Below are 23,430 nucleotides of genomic sequence, written 5' to 3'. Positions count from 1 at the left end.
TCAAGATAAACCAGCTGACTGATTATCATACTTGTCTGACCACATGGCCGGTCCGGGCAGTAAGCGAGGGCCCCTCCTCAAAGATCAATCTTGGCACAATTATGGGCTTTTGGCTGAGTCTTCTTTTCAACAAGTAGTACGTTCACATTATTCTCTCTGACCGTTTAATCCCAGAAGAGTTTGGTATTTTGCGTCCGAAACTGAGTCAGGATTGCAGGAGTCGAACAGAGAGTTTTTTCTCCACCCACATTTGTAGACGCCCACGATAAGATCAGATATCCATTTAACAAGTCTGATCCACCAGTTTTCCCTGCTTATACGGTAGATAGAGAGAAAGGGAGAGGGAGGGGTGGTGGTAAGAGAGACGGTGAGGAAGCAGGGTTGAGTTTCAAATTCAGTGGCACCAAATCCAAACTTTTAATAATTTGACTGTACATTCTAGTCACAGTGTGGGAGTCAGAGACTGTAGCCTGCATCAATATAGGCCTCTGTGGCACATGCAACATAATACACACACACACTTTTTACAACAATGAGAAATTGTTTTTAGATCCTAAGCTTGCTTGTGAATTGATTTCCAATAGAAAACAGCTCCTTGCCTCTTACTGTACCTGTGAATGGAGAACAGCAAGGACTGCTTCAGTCACTGGACTTACTGTATCTGTCTGATCTACCGTACTGCTGTCTACTGCACTATGTATATCTGTCTTGTACCAGTAGCACACAGACATATGAGAGATGTGGGTGTTTATGATAAACAAAAGGCAATCGTGATTTTATGGCATTGTGTGGTCTGTTGTACTGGTTGAAAAGAATATTTTGGTACTGTAGCATGGTACAATATTGTACGTAATAATAATAATAATAATAATAATAATAATAATAATAATAGTCAAATAGTTTAAAAGGAGCACTGTATTAGGCATATTATTGATCTTTTATTAATAATAAAGTTTATGCTTTGGGAGTAAACCAAAGCAAACCAGACCAAGCTGCAGAAACAAATTAGTGGGGGGGCATAAAATGTTCTCGGGGGGGCACAATGGTTTTTCAACACAGGTTCCCTTTTATACGTTTCAGCTGGGACAACGGCGCTGTGGCTTGCTTGGCGTTGCCCACGGTGCTGAACTAAACAGCAGAGAGGCAATTGAAAAATCAAATTTCTCTATCTTAAGAACATTCACTTATACAAAAACAGACTGAACGGATATATATAACAGACCTGCTGGGGCAGCAGACTGAGAGCAGGGGACACAGACAGGCTGGATAAGATGGTCAGGAAGGCCAATAGCGTGGTTAGGGTGTAGCTGGACGCCCTAGTGAGGGTGGCGGAGAGGAGGAGCCTTGCTAAGCTCCAGGCCATCAGGGAAAACCCCTCCCACCCACTATACACAGACTTGGCTGACAGGAGGAGCATGTATTGTTATAGGCTCACACTACCTAAATGCAGCACTGAACGGCACAGGAAGTCCTTCATTCCAACAGCCATCAGACTATACAATGCATCACTGTGCCTCACTGCATCACTGAGCAAAGAGTGACAGTTACCATCTTCCTGGACTCTTACTTTTTAAACAGCACTGTGCAATATTACACCTACTGTAGACTTCAGTATATTTTTACTGTATTTATTTACTGTATCTTTTATTCTATTTTTATTCTATTTCATTTTATTCTATTCTTAGGCCATTTGTTTTGTTATTCTTATTCGTGACTTGTTCTGTCTAAATGTTTAATGTTGAGTGATTTGGAGTGTCAAATTTCCCTCAGGATAATACATTTATATTCTATTCTATTCTATATCTTTGAAAAGTCTCCATTTATTCAACACTTCTGAATTCACTGACAAACTGAACTGAACTGACAAAAATAAAGTGCATAAAAAAGCAAACAAAATTCCTCCACAGGCTACTCACCATCATTAGTAGAGCGGCAAGCGGCGTTTGGGGACAGAGTGAAATCTTCTTAAAACACTGCCCCTCCACTCATCCCTGAACTTTTTTGTTAAGTCCTTCTCAAATGCCAACTGAATTAAATTGGCCTTGCGTCGATGAAGCATACTAAGGCGATGTTCTGTAAAGATGTTCTTGAGGGTAGAAAACAAATCCTCACAGAGTGCCGTGCTAGCTTCAGCAGTGTTGTTGTTGACATCAGTGCCCACTAGGGCTAAGCATTTGGATAGTCTACTTTGATTGACAAAAAAAAAAAAAAAAAAAATCTCAGGGTGGGCACAGCTGACTCAGTGGGTGGGCCAGGCCCCCCAATGCCCGCCCATGGCGCCGGGTCTGAAGCAAACCCTTACCATTTTCTGCACAGTACTCTCACCTTGTACCCCCAGTACCTCTGGTCAGAGAAGCTGTGATCGGACCTGAAAAACCTCAGAAATCTCAAGCTACTCTGTTGAGAATAACTATCTCATGGTAATGTTGTGTACTCTGGTCTCAAGCTACTCTGTTGGGAATAACTATCTCATGGTAATGTTGTGTACTCTGGTCTCAAGCTACTCTGTTGAGAATAACTATCTCATGGTAATTAGGGCTGGGCGATATGACGATATTATATAAATATCGGGTACAGTTCATTAACGATACACTTTTTAAACGTATCGTGGATATCGTGATGTTTTGCCCAAGAGGCTTGTGTCGCGTCAATCTGGTCCACACGTTGACACTTTTGAACAGCGCCGCCCCACACACACTACTGCATCAAAAGTGACTACTTATGATAACAAAGGCATTCGTTTTGTGGCATTAACGTTATAATAATAATAATGCAGGACCTGTTCAGAGGTCTCTATATAGTTACACTTTCAATAACATCAGCGTATTTACATAGTGCCGACCGAGGTCGACCTAGATATAGCAAGCTCGTTCATATCTCAGCCCGTGCTGACTCAGTTGTGCCCATTCTGCGGTCTGTTAATAAAGTTTTCAATCAGACAGATGTATGGAAAGGCTTTTATTATAACATTCGTTGCAGTAAAATCATTATGCCTCCAGTCGTTTAGTCCTTCTGCGGAGCTAAAAGCTAAACGTCGGCCGCGGCGAGCTGCCATTGTTATTGTCATTGAGCTCTCCAATGGCGGAAGTAAAAAATAAATACGCGCTTTCCGATTGGTGCTAAGAACAGCAGGGCGGGTGCAAGCGATGTGACGTAATTGGCAGACGCGACTGTCAATCAAAATGATTCTGTTTGCCGACTGAATGAATGAGAACGTTATTAAAAGATTGCAGCATGGGTACAATACAGTACAGCTCAATACAACAACAGTCAACAGCGGACTGGAGGATGCAGACTAGAGAAAGACTTTCGTCTTGTTTACATCAGGGTCCCCCATTTTCAATTCATCATATTTCATATCTAAATCATATAATATCTCATTGCTAAATATATGCAATATATAATCTAATAATCCAATAATCTAAATCTAATATATAATATAAAAATGCTAAATGCATGGGTATTTTATTTTGTCTTTAATGTTAGCTTGCAAACTCAAATACTGTCTTGGTAAGCCTCATAATGAATTTTGGGGAAAAAAAGAAAAACATCGTGATGCGTATCGTGTATCGCCGAAAGGTCAGAAAATATCGTGATATCATATTTAGGCCATATCGCCCAGCCCTAATGGTAATGTTGTGTACTCTGTTCTCAAGCTACTCTGTTGGGAATAACTATCTCATGGTAATGTTGTGTACTTTGTTCTCACGCTACTCTGTTGAGATTAACTATCTCATGGTAATGTTGTGTACTTTGTTCTCATGCTACTCTGTTGAGATTAACTATCTCATGGTAATGTTGTGTACTTTGTTCTCAAGCTACTCTGTTGAGAATAACTATCTCACAGTAATGTTGTGTACTTTGTTCTGTCGTATATTATCTAAATAAAACATGTAAAATATCAATGAAATGTACATGTGCAGGACGAAGATACTGTGGTAAGATGTATTACAAAATGGATCGAAGAAGCAGCAGGCTGTCTCCTCAACAAAAGAGCCAGGCCTCAGCAAACAGCTGTTAACAGTCACCATCCCTCGTCAAAATAGTTTCTAAAAGGCCTCAGAGGTTAGATAGGTAACACCAGGCCATTTGGCATCTCCCCTTACACAACCAATCTAAAGGCTAAACCATTTGAGTTTAGAACTAAAATAGGAAGAAATGGATCAATTCAACAGATAAAAGCAAACTGTCCAACAACATCACCTGAGACTATAGGTTTAGCTAGCATGAATAGTTGACAACAAGTTAACCAAATAAAAAGACATAGTTTGTAAATTAATGTTAAAGCTAAAACAAGGTTAAAGATTACTTTGAAATAGGAATACAAACAGTAGGATGTAACATTAAATAAGGCAATTTCATAAGTTACATGTAGGCATAACTCTTAAAACTATTAGGAAACGGTAGTCAAAATAAAGAATAACTCTTAAATAATAAGGATAAGAGAACCATGACACAGGACTCCTTATCGGTTAATCGAGAAGCCAGTATACTATTTCTGTTGAAGGACGTATGCTATTCTCTGTGCAAAGAGAAGAACTGTAAGGATTTCCAAATAAGGTAAGGAAATAGAACGGCTAACAGCCAGTCGGATTTCTCCCCATTATAGACTGTAAACTCCGTGTCACCAGACCAGGATGACGTGTCACTCCAAAGGGATCTTCCAGAAGTAATTTGGCGAATAGGGAAGCACGATCTCTGGAGTGACGTCACATGACAGGCAGGGAAAAGGTTTTTCTCTCTCTTCTTAAATTGCAGGACTGGTGGAGAAAGGAGACTCGAGCGCTCAGAGCCGGAGACGCACAGAGCCACGGACACAGACGATCAGAGGATCGCCTCGCCGCAGGGGATCCAGACTCCAAAGAGAGGACAAATCAAGCGCTCCCAGCTTGGAGAATCACGGAGACCAGAGTTGCCTTGGCAACCAGCACCAAACTAAGAAGGCCTCGGGTTGCCGAGACAACCAGAACCACCACCGGAGAAACGAGTCTGACCGGCATCCGCCGATCAGAACGGGACCAACTGCCACACCAGAGAGATGATTAGATAGAAGAAGCAGATCCTGTACTTGTTTGATTCATAGATGTGTTTTATTAAGAATGGAATAAACACCCTAGATGTTTGATTCAAACCACCTCGTCTGCGCTTCCTTCCTACAACAGAACCACATCGAAATGCCAACAACGCAGAGTAGAAGGGTACAAACTATACGATCATCGAGACTAAGATAAATTAATGAAAGAGACGTCAGTTCTCAAGCTACTCTGTTGGGAATAACTATCTCATGGTAATGTTGTGTACTTTGTTCTCATGCTACTCTGTTGGGAATAACTATCTCACAGTAATGTTGTGTACTCTGGTCTCATGCTACTCTGTTGGGAATAACTATCTCACAGTAATGTTGTGTACTCTGGTCTCATGCTACTCTGTTGGGAATAACTATCTCACAGTAATGTTGTGTACTCTGGTCTCATGCTACTCTGTTGGGAATAACTATCTCACAGTAATGTTGTGTACTTTGTTCTCAAGCTACTCTGTTGAGAATAACTATCTCATGGTAATGTTGTGTACTTTGTTCTCATGCTACTCTGTTGAGAATAACTATCTCACGGTAATGTTGTGTACTTTGTTCTCAAGCTACTCTGTTGAGAATAACTATCTCATGGTAATGTTGTGTACTTTGTTCTCAAACTACTCTGTTGGGAATAACTATCTCATGGTAATGTTGTGTACTCTGTTCTCAAGCTACTCTGTTGGGAATAACTATCTCATGGTAATTTTGTGTACTCTGGTCTCAAGCTACTCTGTTGAGAATAACTATCTCATGGTAATGTTGTGTACTTTGTTCTCAAGCTACTCTGTTGAGATTAACTATCGTATGGTAATGTTGTGTACTTTGTTCTCATGCTACTCTGTTGAGATTAACTATCTCATGGTAATGTTGTGTACTTTGTTCTCAAGCTACTCTGTTGAGAATAACTATCTCATGGTAATGTTGTGTACTTTGTTCTCAAGCTACTCTGTTGAGAATAACTATCTCATGGTAATGTTGTGTACTTTGTTCTCATGCTACTCTGTTGAGAATAACTATCTCATGGTAATGTTGTGTACTCTGTTCTCATGCTACTCTGTTGAGAATAACTATATCATGGTAATGTTGTGTACTCTGTTCTCATGCTACTCTGTTGGGAATAACTATATCATGGTAATGTTGTGTACTCTGTTCTCATGCTACTCTGTTGAGAATAACTATATCATGGTAATGTTGTGTACTCTGTTCTCATGCTACTCTGTTGAGAATAACTATATCATGGTAATGTTGTGTACTCTGTTCTCATGCTACTCTGTTGAGAATAACTATATCATGGTAATGTTGTGTACTCTGTTCTCATGCTACTCTGTTGAGAATAACTATATCATGGTAATGTTGTGTACTTTGTTCTCATGCTACTCTGTTGAGAATAACTATATCATGGTAATGTTGTGTACTCTGTTCTCATGCTACTCTGTTGAGAATAACTATATCATGGTAATGTTGTGTACTCTGTTCTCATGCTACTCTGTTGAGAATAACTATCTCACGGTAATGTGTACTTTGTTCTCATGCTACTCTGTTGAGAATAACTATCTCATGGTAATGTTGTGTACTTTGTTCTCATGCTACTCTGTTGGGAATAACTATCTCATGGTAATGTTGTGTACTTTGTTCTCAAGATACTCTGTTGGGAATAACTATATCATGGTAATGTTGTGTACTTTGTTCTCATGCTACTCTGTTGGTAATAACTATATCACGGTAATGTTGTGTACTTTGTTCTCATGCTACTCTGTTGGGAATAACTATATCATGGAAGAAGATTATTTTATCAGCAATGTACACAAGGCAATTGAAATGGATATTTTTGCATATTCCTCCTAGTATGCACACATATGCATTTCTTCAGAGAGGTCAGAGTGCAGGGTAGCCTTAGTATGCCTTTAACACAGAGATCGCTTGACAAGTCTCAAACACACGTGTTTTTAGCTGGATCAACAGGTCAGAAACATGTCAAATGTTGCTGTGTTCCTTTAACTTACCACTTAAAAAAAGAAGAAATGGAACAGGATCCAGATCCGGATTATTTTCATTGAATCACAGGAGCGGGATGGGATGAGATGCATCCAGCTGCAGGACCGCAGAACCCATACGAGGCACCTGACCTCCCACTGCCACACTCTCTGGACCTTCGCTTCCAATGGCTGATTTGGGTCACGTGACCGTCACAGGGTCACGTGACCGTCCCACCCAATGGCTGAATTGGAGTATTGCACCGTGCGGGATCGATTGATTGATTGAAAACTTTATTAACAGATTGCAGAATGGGTACACGTGACCGTCACAGGCCCGGATTGATTGATTGAAAACTTTATTAACAGATTGCAGAATGGGAACACTAAGAACAACTCACAGATGTGCTTCCTGTGCCTTGGGACAGTTCAGTCAGTATTTGTGTGAACAGGGCCGCCTCAGGGTGTATTGTATTGTTTTCTTTATTTTTTTAAATTTTTTGCGAGGCCCCCCTTCTCGCGAGGCCCTTTTTCATCACAGACCTAAAATCTAGTTTTGCTTATATGCTTATATATTTCACATTAGACACGTTCCTGGCTCTGAGGCTCTGCAGGCAGCAGAATTGGTTTCAATGAGGGGAGGAGTTACAGGTAAGGTAGCGTCTGTTGAGTTCATTGTGTGTGTCTGTGTGCGTGCTGGGGGGGGGGGGGGGGGGGGGGGCGGCTGAACCGACTCATTGCCAGACGTGAGCGATTCGACTCACGCTCACGGCAATGAATCGGCTCTTATGAACGAGTCGCTCATGACCGACCCATCACTAGCGTCTGACTATTTCGCGCGTGCAGCATTGGAGGTTATGCCAGCCAAGATGAAGAGGACATCGTTCGGCAGATGGACTGAAGATGAAAGTTGTTGCATGTTAGACAGTTCAGTCAGGCTAGCCATCCCGGCTAAAGACAGGGACAGCTAGTTAGCTTTAGCTACGTTATAATATTAAGTGTGGTTCAGTCGGGATATAGCCATGATGATGTCGGCTAGTAGCTAGCTTATCTAAAGGCTAACTAGCGTTAGCTAACCTAGAGACAGCGCGTGCAGCATTGTTATGCCAAGATGAAGAGGATGGTCGTTCGGCAGATGAACTTCGTCAACTCCACACGGTTGTCTCCATCCTTTTGGACGTTTGGTGAGTTTTTAATGCACTATTCTATTCCCGCCGTGGATATCTCTCTCTCTCTCTCTCTCTCTGGAGCCAAACTGGCCGACTAGCTGTTGTAGTACTAGTAGCTAACGGTGTGTGGCCTGGTGTCAGCACCTGTATTGCTTTTCTCACGTTGTACAGTTTTTCAGTGGTAGCCGCATAGCTTGCTTCTGCGTTAGCTAATGGTTAGCGATAGCCGGGTTGAGCTAACTGTTAGCCAGTTAGCTGTTTAGCTACGAACGCAACTCTGGTCTCCGTGATTCTCCAAGCTGGGAGCGCTTGATTTGTCCTCTCTTTGGAGTCTGGATCCCCTGCGGCGAGGCGATCCTCTGATCGTCTGTGTCCGTGGCTCTGTGCGTCTCCGGCTCTGAGCGCTCGAGTCTCCTTTCTCCACCAGTCCTGCAATTTAAGAAGAGAGAGAAAAACCTTTTCCCTGCCTGTCATGTGACGTCACTCCAGAGATCGTGCTTCCCTATTCGCCAAATTACTTCTGGAAGATCCCTTTGGAGTGACACGTCATCCTGGTCAACGTTAGTTTGATGCTATCAGTTAGCCTAGAGTTAGCTGTTAGCTTGTGCTACGACCATTGACATTAGCCGTGAGAATAGCAGGGGGTTCTGGCACTCTGACTACGACATCATCTTTGACAGAAGATGTAGTCGGGCCTGCACCATGACAAGGCTCCGGCCATAGCTTCTTTTTGTCCCGCCAGCGAGAGGCCTTTCGTCAACGTGGAGACCTGTGTTGCGGCCTTTCGCCCTGCGTTCCTTGGTGCAGGTAAGAGATGTCATGACATTACCCCACTCTTCCTTCCTTCCCCTCCCGAATGTTTTGTTAATAACGATGTTTTTTTCCAGGCAAAACATATGTTACTTCACAACATTTGGAGATACGACATGTGCTGTGTGTGAATTGTCTTGGTCGTTTGTGTAGCTTGGGTAGCGTTGGGCCGTTGGCCAAAGCTGTGTGTGGCCTGGTGTCAGTACCTGGCTAGCCTATTTAGCTGATGTCGGCCATTGGCTCCGAGTCCTTGTCCTTTTGGATCTATGTATATTCATGTTGCCTTTGTGAAGTTATCTTTTCCTTCTGTTTTGTTCTTCCATTAAAAGTTGAATATCTTTTAGGGGCTCATCTTTGCTTATCTCTCTCATACATGCTCTCTCTCTAACACACACACACACGACAAACACACATGCTCTCTCTCTCTCTCTTTCTAACACACACAGTCTGCCTATGGCGGCCTTTCTCGATGGCTAGGCTGTGCTCGCTGAGTCTGTACCTAGTCAAGGATCTTCAGTCACAGTGCTCAGGTATTCTGCCACTGTGTACTCTCTGTTTAGGGCCAAATAGCATTTCAATTTCTTTCCAATGTGTGTCTCTCTCTCTCTCTCTCTCTCTCTCTCTGTACACTGTATATTGACTGTAGAACGGGAGCTCTCTCTCGCTCTCTCTTGCTGTATGTTGACTGTATCATGCCCAGCCTCGGGCAGCGCTATTATTTAAGAATATGTTGACTGTATGAAAAAAAAAGAAAAAAAAATATATATATATATATATATATTTTTTTTTACCTTTTGGGGGGGGGGGGGGGGGGGGGGGGGCACGCGCTTAAATCTCACACAGGGCCTCGCATTTCTCCCAGGCGGCCCTGTGTGTGAACATGAACCACTCCTACGCAGGGCCACCTGGGAGAAATGCGAGGCCCTGTGCGAGATTTAAACGCGAGCCCCCCCCCCCCCCCCCCCCCCCCTAAAAGGTAAAAAATTATTATTATTATTTTTGTATACAGTCAACATATTCTTAAATAATAGCGCTGCCCGAGGCTGGGCATGATACAGTCAACATATAGCAAGAGAGAGAGCGAGAGAGAGCTCCCGTTCTACAGTCAATACAGTGTTATCGCTGCACAGACCCGGCAATGCCCCTGACCCTCCACCAGAGCAAGGCCAGAGAGAGAGAGAGAGAGAGAGAGAGAGAGAGAGAGAGAGAGAGAGAGAGACACATTGGAAAGAAACAACCCAAAACCAGAGCAAATTGAAATGCTATTTGGCCCTAAACAGAGAGTACACAGTGGCAGAATACCTGAGCACTGTGACTGACACAATACTAAGAAGATCCTTGACTAGGTACAGACTCAGCGAGCACAGCCTAGCCATCGAGAAAGGCCGCCATAGGCAGACCTGGCTCCCAAGCGAAGACAGACCCACTGCACACAAGATGAGGTGGAAACCGAGCTCCACTTCTTAACAACCTGCCCACTATACCAAGACATACTTCCCACAAATTGCAAACACCCAAAGAGACTTTGAAAACATCGACAATAACTCAAAACTACTGGGAGAAATACAAGAATGTGAAATAAAGCCCATTTGAATTGAAGAGAGAGAGATAGATAGAGCATGTCTGTGTGTGTTAGAAAGAGAGAGATAGAGAGAGAGCATGTCTGTTTGTGTGTGTGTTAGAGAGAGAGCATGTATATGTGTGTTAGAAAGAGAGAGAAATATAGAGAGAGCATGTCATTTTGTGTGTTAGAGAGATATAGAGCATGTCTGTGTGTGTTAGAAAGAGAGAGAGAGAGAGAGAGCATGTGTGTTTGTGTGTTAGAGAGAGAGAGCATGTCTGTGTGTGTTAGAGAGAGAGCATGTATGAGAGAGATAAGCAAAGATGAGCCCCTAAAGGATATTCAACTTTTAATGGAAGAACAAAACAGAAGGAAAAGATAACTTCACAAAGGCAACATGAATATACATAGATCCAAAAGGACAAAGATCAACACTTAAATCCAAAGAGAAGAGGGTCTATACCAGAGAAAACAAAGTAGCAAGGAGCCAATGGCCGACATCAGCTAAATAGGCTAACTGCAAATAGAGTAGCCAGGTACTGACACCAGGCCACACACCGTTAGCTACTACAACAGCTAGCCGGCCCGTTTGGCTCAATATAACGTTAGCTACGTTAGCTAGCCGGCCCGCTTTGGCTCAATATAACATTAGCTACAACAGCTAGCCGGCCCGTTTGGCTCCCGAGAGAGAGAGAGAGATATATCCACGGCGGGAATAGAATAGAGTGCATTAAAAACTCACCAAACGTCCAAGAGGATGGAGACAACCGCGTGGTCATCTGCCGAATGACCGTCCTCTTCATCTTGGCATAACAATGCTGCATGCGCTCTCTCTAGGTTAGCTAACGCTAGTTAGCCTTTAGCTAAGCCCAGTGAACTGAAAACCATACAGTGCCGTTAGATTCAAGTCCAGCCTGAAGACATGGCTCAAAAGGGACTATACCTAGACACTTAGCTTAAGGCACCCTTGCATGTTGTATGAGTCTGTATGTATATAAATGTTAAATGGTATATGTGATGTGTTGTGATGTCACGTTTTGTATGATGCATGTTTTAAGCATCACATTCCCCCACCCCCCTACAAGGACCACAATGGAAATAAGCTCTGAGCTTTTTTGTGTTTTATCCTTGGCAGTATATCCCGACTGTGCTCTTATGTCACATGTTTATTTTTTATATTGTCAAATAAAGTCATTCATTCATTCAGCTAGCTACTAGCCGACATCATCATGGCTATCCCGACTGAACCACACGTTAGCACTCGATATTATAACATAGCTAAAGCTAACTAGCTGTCCCTGCCTTTAGCTAAGCCGACATGGCTAGCCTGACTGAACTGTCTAACATGCAACAACTTTCATCTTCAGTCCATCTGCCGAATGACCGTCCTCTTCGTCTTGGCTGGCATAACTAAGCATAACCTCCAAAGCTGCATGCGCGAAATAGTCAAACGCAGCTGACGCACGCCGGCGTACACATGATGTAACCCCTCCCTTCGTTGAAACCAATAGTATGTCTGCTGCAGAGCCCCAGAGCTCCAATAGTGAGTATGTCTGCTGCAGAGCCGCAGAGCCAGGAACAAGTCAGACACATTCTACAAACGTGTCTAGACGTGACGTGCTCTGTTACTGGACTCGGAGTGAGGAGGTCGAGTGAAGTGGGGAGACAGGTACGACGGTCCTCTACGCTCTGGTATACCGTTCGCAAAATGTACGTTTTTAATTCATTTTAATAATTTAATATAATGTAAACTGTGGGATGGTCTGATGGTGATTGTCTGATGAAGTGATGATGATGAGGATGCCGGCGTAGATGTGCGGTACCATGCCCTCTGAGCAATTTTACGTTGAATAGACGTTTAAAAGACGTCTAAATGGCCCATAGACGTCTAGGCTAAATTCGGTCTAGAATGGGGTGAAAAGTGAAAGTTTGGTAGACGTCTATTCTAGACGTGTTTTCAACGTCTAAGCTTAGACGTGTTTTGAACTCCATCACTTTTCTCTGGATCCCTGATATAAATGACAATTATTAGTTAAATGTAGTGAAAACATTCCGTACTTCAAATAACCGCAAATATTGTGCAAAACAACTCAAACCGTTTGTGACTGAGGGCGTTTTAATGTATTCTCCCATACTTCACAGAGGAATAAACTCAAATTACATGCTAAGATTTTATCACTGTTAGTTGTTGAAACAACGGTCACCAGTGTCTCGGCATTTTTACCCAACTGTAAGAATGTTTACACCAGCAATAACTTATAATATGGTAAATTCTATTTATAATCTTAGTCTTTTCAGGCAGAGGAAATTTGTCTCTCCTGGGAGTGGGCCTTGACACTGTTGACCACTAGGAGCTGCCCGGTACAACCACAGTCCGACACTGTTGACCACTAGGAGCTGCCCGGTACAACCAGTCTGACACTGTTGACCACTGGGAGCTGCCCAGTACAACCACAGTCCGACACTGTTGACCACTAGGAGCTGCCCGGTACAACCACAGTCTGACACTGTTGACCACTAGGAGCTGCCCGGTACAACCACAGTCTGACACTGTTGACCACTAGGAGCTGCCCGGTACAACCACAGTCTGACACTGTTGGCCACTAGGAGCTGCCCAGTATAATGACAGTCTGACACTGTTGACCACTAGGAGCTTCCCAGTACAACCACAGTCTGACACTGTTGACCACTAGGAGCTGCCCAGTACAACCACAGTCTGACACTGGTGACCACTAGGAGCTGCCCAGTACAACCACAGTCTGACACTGTTGACCACCAGGAGCTGCCCAGTACAACCACAGTCTGACACTGTTGGCCACTAGGAGCTGCCCAGTACAACCACAGTCTGACACTGTTGACCGCTAGGAGCTGCCCAGTACAACCACAGTCTGACACTGTTGACCGCCAGGAGCTGCCCAGTACAACCACAGTCTGACACTGTTGACCGCCAGGAGCTGCCCAGTACAACCACAGTCTGACACTGTTGACCACTAGGAGCTGCCAAGTACAACCACAGTCTGACACTGTTGACCGCTAGGAGCTGCCCAGTACAACCACAGTCTGACACTGTTGACCACTAGGAGCTGCCCAGTACAACCACAGTCTGACACTGTTGACCGCCAGGAGCTGCCCAGTACAACCACAGTCTGACACTGTTGACCACTAGGAGCTGCCAAGTACAACCAGTCTGACACTGTTGACCGCTAGGAGCTGCCCAGTACAACCACAGTCTGACACTGTTGACCACTAGGAGCTGCCCAGTACAACCACAGTCTGACACTGTTGACCACTAGGAGCTGCCCAGTACAACCACAGTCTGACACTGTTGACCACTAGGAGCTGCCCAGTACACCCACAGTCTGACACTGTTGACCACTAGGAGCTGCCCAGTACAACCACAGTCTGACACTGTTGGTCACTGAACAACAGTGCCTTGTTCAAGATCACTTTAGTAGTTTGTATTGAGTGAAGGGAGAGCGTTATTCATTCACTTTCCGGTCCAGAGGATCGAACCAGTACCTTCAGGTCACAGGTCTGCTTCTATACCCTTTAGGCAGTGGCGGCCGCTGGCGCTGGTGCCTTGTGGGTCGCAGTAAATGTAATGCTCTGAGATGCTCTGGAGCAATCTCTCTCTGTCTCTCGGATCAATCAAATCAAATAATTAACACATGTATGTTGTCATTTTAAACAACTCACCATTCATTCATTATGCATCAGCAGCAGCTAAATTAATGTTATAGTTCAGCGTTTCGAATCGCTAGCCTATTAATTATCGTCTCAGCAAGCACAGTCAATACTTTTTTCCGTAGCCGCATTTCGCGGAGACAGTTGTGTATAGCGAGAGAGAGAGAGAGAGAGAGAGAGAGAGAGAGAGAGAGAGAGAGAGACTCACTGTTTAGTTGAAACGTCCAGGGCAGGAGAGCTTGATAAACGTGTATAATCCACTGTTGATGTATTCCAGACCACTGTCCACTGTCTCCAGACTGCATCCGCCATATAGCTTGTTAGCCAAGTGTTAGCTTGTTAGCACAACACAAGTACATTTCTTTGTCCATTTTTCCGCGTCGAACAGACTGCAAACTACCTGGCGTTCTATCGCCATGCTCTAAGACAAACTCTAACCTTAACCAACTTTGAAAGAGTGCCTAAGCTTAACCGTCTAAAGAACTTGCAGTCACGGCACGCTCTGCTGCCTGCATCTCACAACAACACAATAACACAACTATCTCTCACCAACGGACCAACCTAGGAAGCTAGAATTGGAACATTAGAAATTGGATTCGGCCAATCAGAGATTGTCTCTGTGAAATTCTGCTACGGAAAAAAATACTGGCGTCGGCCAATCAGAGAGCGTCTCCGCGAAATGCGGCTACAGAAATTCTTGACGCTACTGGCTAGACCGCTTCAAATCGCGCCTGGATTCCAACATAATAGTCATATTTCAACGCACAACGCGTTATGCACTGATTGGCTGTGACGGATACAGCGATCAAACTGTGACGCGCACTCAGAGCGCTATCGCGTCTAGCCCTGGCCGAGAAATACGAAAAAATTTAAAAAATTAAAAAAACGTCACTTCCTGCTCAGGAAAACGAGTGTTTTTTTATTTTAGATAATAACGTTATATTGTGCATTGGAAATACAAACATACTTAAAATGAGTAAATATTATTAATTTTAAACATGTTTATATTATTTATAGGGCTATAAAACAAAAAACTAAAAAGTTTTATTTTCTTCTTCTCTGATTAAACAGCAGGTGGGTCGGCGCCCTTGCGCCCCTAGTGGCAGAGCCGCCACTGCCTTTAGGCCACCGCTGCCCCATTCACTGATTCATTTCCACACATTCATTTAGTTTGACAGTTATTTGAGAGTTAATGAGTTAAAACAAACGCCACACGCACCCCTCCCCCCACACAGAAAACTTGTAATACGAAAAAGTCTTGTAATACGTTTCATTGTGAGCTCGTGCCGATGCTGAGTGTATAGCTCTCTGATTGGTGTAAAGCCTCACACGTGACGTGCTCTGGGACCAAATTCGAAGTGAGGAGTGAGTGAGGACTGAGGAGGTCGATCAGAACTGTCAAGTCAAGTGGGGAGACTGTAGTCGGTCCTCTATGCTATACCGTTCGAATCGCAAAATGTACGTTTTTAATTCATTTTTGAAGAGTTTATCGCCGGCCACTAGGGGGCAGCGTCTTACCAGCACCCAACCGGACATGCCTTGATCTGCGCTGTTATTACTGAGCGGCCATCTTAGTCCTCATTCCCTCACTCGCCTGCGGCAGAGACGTTCGTTCGCTCATTCATGTGAGATGCTTATTGCACTATTGCTGTTCATACATATTATATATATTATATTATATGCATTATACAGATATATATATTTATGTGTTACCATAGTGTTATTATGTATTCATGTTACACATTGTCAGCTGAGTGTGTTGTCTTGTCTGTTTCAGGGTGTCTTCATCTTTGTCTTTTATTAAATACTGAAACTGACATTGAGGAGTGTGTTTCTTCATGAAGACACCATGGTCGTCGGTGGATGCTCTGTCCCCGCCTGTGAGTTCACATCAGGCGACGTGTCTGAAGCACTCGCCATTGCTATTGTCGGGTCTGCAACCTTTGAAAACCCGATCGGTAATAAGATTTAAAAAAGAAGTAAAGAATTAAACACTTTTGAGGTAGTTTTATTATATAAAAATGAATGAACAAGGTATAAAAGTGGATAAGATATAAAAAGTGGAATAAACAATAATACTAGTAGTTTGAACACAGAGTGATATGACCGGCCGGCCACAGAGTGTGCTCCTAAAAAAAAAGAAGTGCTCTCGTTCCCTTCCTCCGTTCCCTTTTCACCCCTCTCCATGGCACGTCATATAATTGGTGTGTGTGCCTGCGTGTGTGTTGGTGTGTGGGTGTGTGTGTGTTGGTGTGAAAGGGAGGGAAAAAGATTTATTGGTATGTGTCTTATCGTTGGTACTTAAACTCTACCTGGCCCCGTCTTCTAATCGCGGGGTAATCCTAGTCAAGTCATAATTTAGTTACTTGTGGCATTTCGTGTCAAATTAATTGAGTTAAAGCTATTCGCTCCAACTCTCTGCGTCTTGGGGGAATGAATGTGCCTTTGTATTAGGTCATCGTGTGTGTGTGAGTTTTTATGGTCACTGATTAGGATCTTTGAGTGCTCTGCTGTGCCAGAGAGAGAGAGAGAGAGCCAAGGGAACTAGGACTTTGCATGTATTCTGCTACATGATTATACATGTACTATAGAATGTCTCTGCTATAATTTCCATGATTATACATGTCATATTCCGACACTATGTTGAACAATCATGGACTTGCCCACCAGCACGCAGCGCCTGTCATGGCCGCGCCGGCCCAGGCCCCAGCCCCTCGCGGCCCGAGACTCGATCGGCCCAGGGTTGACGTGGGCGTGTCAATAGAGGAATGGAATGTGTTCATCCGACGTTGGGACGTATTCTGCACCGGCTCAGGCATAGAGGATGCCCAGGCCCCCGTCCAATTGTTTCAGTGCGCCGGGCCTGTGCTTGGAGACAGCCTGCTGAAAGCCGCCCCCGGCGCCGCTACCGGACCTTTGCAGGACCTGATAGCCGTCATGCGCTCTCTGGCTGTCATCCCGGTCGCTACATGTGTCCTGCGCACCGAGCTACGACAGGAACGAGACGAGACATTCCGCACACTCGCTGCCAGAGTGCGGGGCAAAGCAGAGACATGCGCATATAGTGCGGCATGCGTGTGTGGTGCGAACGTCGACTTCACCGACCACATTATCCGCGATGTCCTGCTCAATGGCATTTATGACTCGGACATACGCCGCGAGACGCTGGGGACGACTGACATCCTGGTTAAGCCAGTTAACGAGGTGATCGCGCTCGTCGAGAACAAAGAGATGGCCCGTAACGCTCTCCCGTCGTCCTCCCTGTCAGCCATGTCGTCGTTCCGGCGCCTTAAGACGACTCCACAGACGAGCCCCGCCCCGAGCCCTGCGGACGGGGCTAAACGAGCGTCATGCCCGGAGTGCAAGAGCGTCTTTAACATTTTCACGGAGGGGCCTCGTGGGTGGAATCCTAAGCCTCACCAGGTGTGCATCGGCTGCTACAGGGCCCGCCGACAACAGAGGCGTCAACAACCACCATCCGACGGTCAACAGGCCGCCGTGGGGTCGGAGCTGATCTCCCAGGTCTCATCGCTGCAAGCTATCGCCGACGCCACGCCCCTACGTCGCATGGCTGTGTCAACAGGCCTGCACCTATCAGACTCGAGCACCACATCTTCTCCAAGGGCGAATGGAAACGAGCCAGGCTGAGAGACCACCCCCGAGCACTGATCACCATCTCGGTGGACATGCCAGTCGGACTGAGGGATGGCACCAGCAACCGGGGCCCAGCCAACGGGGCTCGGATATCGGCCGTCGCAGACACTGGCGCGCAGTCGGACCTTTGGTCTCTGGAGGAGTTCCTGTCCTGCGGTCTGATGGTGATTGTCTGATGTGTCTGAAGTGATGATGATGAGGATGCCGGCGTCGACCGGTGCGGTACCACACTTATAAGATTTCGCCCGCCATTATTATTAACGTACACATATAGCATTTCATATAAACATTTTAATGGCTATATAACTCACCAGAACTAAGCTTTTTCACCTCGTACTATAGAGCAGCTCTCAGCCCTGTGCAAAAATAACAACCTGCAGCTGAATAAACTAAAGAGGAGATTAATCTGATCGGGGACTATAATACTACAGGAGGAAGAAGGCCTGTTAGAAATTATTCGCCGGTCTGGGTGGGTGTCTGGAAGATTTCTATCCCGGACATATTCGAGAAATTCCGGTCAGAGCAGTCTGTTATAATCACATTTTTATGAGCTAACGAATTCCGTTATATTGGACATTTGTATTAATTACATCAAGCGAAGAATGAGAAATTGATTTGCAGAATCAAATTACTATCTCTCGCGGCCTCCCAAGTTTTGAATTTCAGAAAAGAAAATTCCAAATATGTGGAGGTAGAGCAAACAAAACTGATATGTGTTTAATTAATTCATTCATTCCAGTGTAAACATGTCAGATGAATATGAATATGATGAGGATTTCGATGGAGATAACAACGACCCCGACGGTGAGGCTTGATTGATTTTAAAAACTACCAGCCAGGCAGATTTTTTACCAGCCAAAAATTATAAATAGCTTTTTAGTATATCGCCATGTGTTATATTATATTAATACTGCCTTATGTGTGTGTGTGTGTTTTTGTGTGTGTGTGTTTTTGTGTGTGTGTGTGTGCGTTATGACAAAGGATTCGAAGGATTCGAAGAGTCTGCCGACGGAAACGTTACGAAAAGTGAGGCTTGATTGATTGATTGAAAACTTTATTAACAGATTGCAGACACTAACAGCAGGACAGTCTGTGCGTGTTGTCGCTGCTATGTGGGCTATAAGCCTTGCATCACGTGTCCCCTCCGGTACTCGAGGAGGCAGCCGTCGCATCTTTTCACCTGCACAGCACGATCTCTCAGCGTCGGGGGTCTGCGTTTGGAGGGCACGCCGCCCCCGTCGCTTCCTGATTCTGCTGCGCAGGCGCACCAACCGACCTGTAGGAGTCGCTGTCCACAACGTCCGATCCCCACCCACCAGCTTCCCACCCCCTAATACTGCCAATTGTATTGGTATGAACGACCAGCCAAGCTGATAGCAATGCGGAGAGCTGGGCTCGAACCCAGCGTCTCCTGCATTGGTGGTGAGCGCCTTGCCCACTGCACCACCTAGCCGCCCATAGGCTGCAGCTGGTTTGAAAGCCAGAGTAAACCGGCTTCTCTGCTGGCTGTGGCTCCAGGGGAGTTGAACAGTTCTGGCTCTGCTAGTTTCTTTTCTATCTTTTGGCGCTTTTTTGGTGGACAAACCACCGCACATGTGCACCGTGACTCGCGACTGGAGACTAGCTCTGCTAGCACACATAGCCTACTGTGTACAGACGGTTTCAAACTGTATTTTAAATTAGAAAGCAAACAAAATAAATGGACAAGAGAAAAATAAATCTCAATTTGGTCAGTATTGTCATTTGGACAAGCAAAGCCATTACTTTAAGTTGCAGGCAAGAAAGACAAGTCTGTCCACTGTCTCTGGTTTTAAAACTGCCCTGTTGCAAGTCACAAAAAAAAAAAACGATATATTTTTTTCCCCCGATATCGATTATTAAAATATATCGCGATAATTATCGTTATATCGCCCAGCCCTGCATCAGGGTCCCCCATTTTTTTTATTTTTCATTATTCTGTTCTTCTCAACAGGACGACGGAAGAAACGGATGGGAGAACAGCATACAATGGAACTAAAGCCAAAAAGAAATATGCTGGTGCCCCCCAGTCAGTACGCGGGAAGGACCGAGCCAGGTCCTCGACTGGAAACAGTCGATGCCAAGGAGTTTGCTAAGTGGTAACTACTAACTAATACTCATTACTTCCAACCAGCTGCTGATACCATAAGTATCCTGTTGCAAAAAAAAAATTCTTCCGCATTTATAATGTCGTACCTCAGCCAGGAGAATTAAACTTTCCACTCGGGCCTGAACGCTCGACATGTCTGTTTCTTTTCCGCGGGAGCCACCACGGCATCGGCGGTCTCTGTGACTTCAAGTTCAGAAGACTCGTCTTCGTTGTCAATGTCATTATTATTAGACCTGCTTGTGCTTGGTTTCATAAAATATTTGTTAAGTTTAGCTTGTTTGGCCATCTCTCTCTCTCGCTCGTATAGCTGTTTGTCGTTATGGTGGCTGGCCAGACAGGCTAAAAAAAAGAAAAAAAAATGATTCACATCTGAGCGGCGCCATCCGCGCTTTATCAGTGAAGCAACAATGAAACACATTGACAATTTCATACGATTTCTGGTAGACAACTAATGACAGGAAGAATAATAAAACGAAAATACAATAACAAAATACAAGCCATCAGACCAGTTTGTAAAGGAAGTCCATATGGGAAATATCGGTGATCTTTGATCTATAGGTCTAGGAGATGAGATTTCAGTGCTCTTTTGAATTTCAGAAAAGAAAATTCCAAATATGTGGAGGTAGAGCAAACAAAACTGATATGTGTTTAATTAATTAATTCATTCATTCCAGTGTAAAAATGTCAGACTATGAATATGAGGATTTCGATGGAGATAACAATTGATTTTAAAAACTACCAGCCAGGCAGATTTTTTACCAGCCAAAAATTATAAATAGCTTTTTAGTATATCGCCATGTGTTATATTATATTAATACTGCCTTATGTGTGTGTGTGTGTGTGTGTGTGTGTTTTTGTGTGTGTGTGTGTGCGTTATGACAAAGGATTCAAAGGATTCGAAGAGTCTGCCGACGGAAACGTTACAAGTGAGGCTTGATTGATTGATTGAAAACCACTGCACATGTGCACCGTGACTCGCAACTGGAGACTAGCTCTGCTAGCACACATAGCCTACTGTGTACAGACGGTTTCAAACTGTATTTTAAATTAGAAAGCAAACAAAATAAATGGACAAGAGAAAAATAAATCTCAATTTGGTCAGTATTGTCATTTGGACAAGCAAAGCCATTACTTTAAGTTGCAGGCAAGAAAGACAAGTATGTCCACTGTCTCTGGTTTTAAAACTGCCCTGTTGCAAGTCACAAAAAAAAAACGATATATTTTTTCCCCCGATATCGATTATTAAAATATATCGCGATAATTATTGTTACCGTTATATCGCCCAGCCCTGCATCAGGGTCCCCCATTTTTTAATTTTTCATTATTCTGTTCTTCTCAACAGGACAACGGAATAAACGGATGGGAGAACAACACAAAATGGTATTAAAGCCATACGTAAGCATGTTGGTGCCACCCAGGCAGTATGCGGGACACACGGAGCCAGGTCCTCGACTGGAAATAGTCGATGCAAATGAATTTGCTAAGCGGTAACTACTAACTAATACTCATTACTTCCAACCAGCTGCTGATACCATAAGTATCCTGTTGAAAAGACATGAATTAACACTTTGAGCGCCACTCACGGCTAATCTCGGGTTTACGATAGTGACGTTGAAAGCCACGTCACGGCTTTTCTCTGAATTTTTTTATTTTTTATTTTTTGCGATCTGAAATCATATTGCATCACCCGAGCCTACTGTTGGAAATCCAGGGGCCGCCGGCGATCAGATGTGAAAAAAGCGCCCCCTATCGTCTCCCAGATGGTAAATCACCCTTTTGGAATGGACTCAATGAAAATGGATGGGGGGAAAAAAATATTCCAGTCCACATTTTCCAGTCCACTGATGCAGCCGGAGTTACCAGAGTTCATTCTGGAGCCTCTGAGCCGCGGCGAGCATGGGTTATACTGTACACACGTTGGATCAACATACTTATCGATTTTTTTGAATGGTGATCAGGAATTGGAATATACCATTTGGATACCATCTGATGTCAGGTAAGGAATCTATGTTATCAGTGTTAGGATAATCAGACTCGTTTTCACAGAGATATAAGCTTTTTTGTGATATGTGCTCCAGCGGTTTCACTGTAAAATCCATGAGGAAATGAAAGCAGCTATTATCAGCGTGCGGCTCGAACGTGCGTGCGTGCGTGCACATATACTATTCCAACCAGCTGCTGATACCATAAGTATCCTGTTGCAAAAAAAAAATTATTCCGCATTTATAATGTCGTACCTCAGCCAGGAGAATTAAACTTTCCACTCGGGCCTGAACGCTCGACATGTCTGTTTCTTTTCCGCGGGAGCCACCACGGCATCGGCGGTCTCTGTGACTTCAAGTTCAGAAGACTCGTCTTTGTTGTCAATGTCATTATTATTAGACCTGCTTGTGCTTGGTTTCATAAAATATTTGTTAAGTTTAGCTTGTTTGGCCATCTCTCTCTCTCGCTCGTATAGCTGTTTGTCGTTATGGTGGCTGGCCAGACAGGCTAAAAAAAAGAAAAAAAAAAATGATTCACATCTGAGCGGCGCCATCCGCGCTTTATCAGTGAAGCAACAATGAAACACATTGACAATTTCATACGATTTCTGGTAGACAACTAATGACAGGAAGAATAATAAAACGAAAATACAATAACAAAATACAAGCCATCAGACCAGTTTGTAAAGGAAGTTGTGAAGGGTAATTTCACATCCCCTCCTCCTCCACCTTCCCTCCTCCTCCTCCTCCTCCACCTTCTCCTCCTTCCCTCCTCCTCATCCACCTCCTTCCCTCCTCCTCCTCCTTCCCTCCTCCTCCACCTTATCCTCCTCCTCCTTCCCTCCTCATCTCCCACCTCCTCCTCCTCCTCCTTCCCTCCTCCTCTCCCACCTCCTCCTCCTCCACCTTCTCCTCCTTCCCTCCTCCTCCTCATCCACCTCCTTCCCCCCTCCTCCTCCTCCTCCCCCCCCCTCCTCTATTTGTGAGGTCAGGATTTCTGTTTAAATGTGAAGGGTAATTTCACATTCTTACTCCTCTAGGGCCCCACAACAGGGTAAAATCCATGAAGTCATGTTATCCTTCTCTCAAAAACTGTTAAAACACTATATCCATTCTTTGTATTCAGAGCAGGCCAGATAACGCTTGCATCCAAGGCCGCAGCAAGCCTTCCGCAAGGGCCCATCCCATCCGACTCCCCAAATGACCATATAAAGCCAACCCAATCAGAGACAGAGGCGTCTCTATCTCACTGTGTTAAGCCATTACAATATTGCTTTGTCTTCACTTTCACTCTGACAGACCTGTGAATATGCACTCTGACAGACTGAAAGTCCGTCCGTATGGGCGTACTCAACTGTATATATTTTCTTTTCCAATAAACCTGTATTGTATTCA

This window comes from Notolepis coatsorum (assembly GCF_963971535.1).
Source record: "Notolepis coatsorum genome assembly, chromosome: 4".
NCBI lineage: Eukaryota > Metazoa > Chordata > Actinopteri > Aulopiformes > Paralepididae > Notolepis > Notolepis coatsorum.
This window is presented reverse-complemented; position numbering follows the sequence as displayed.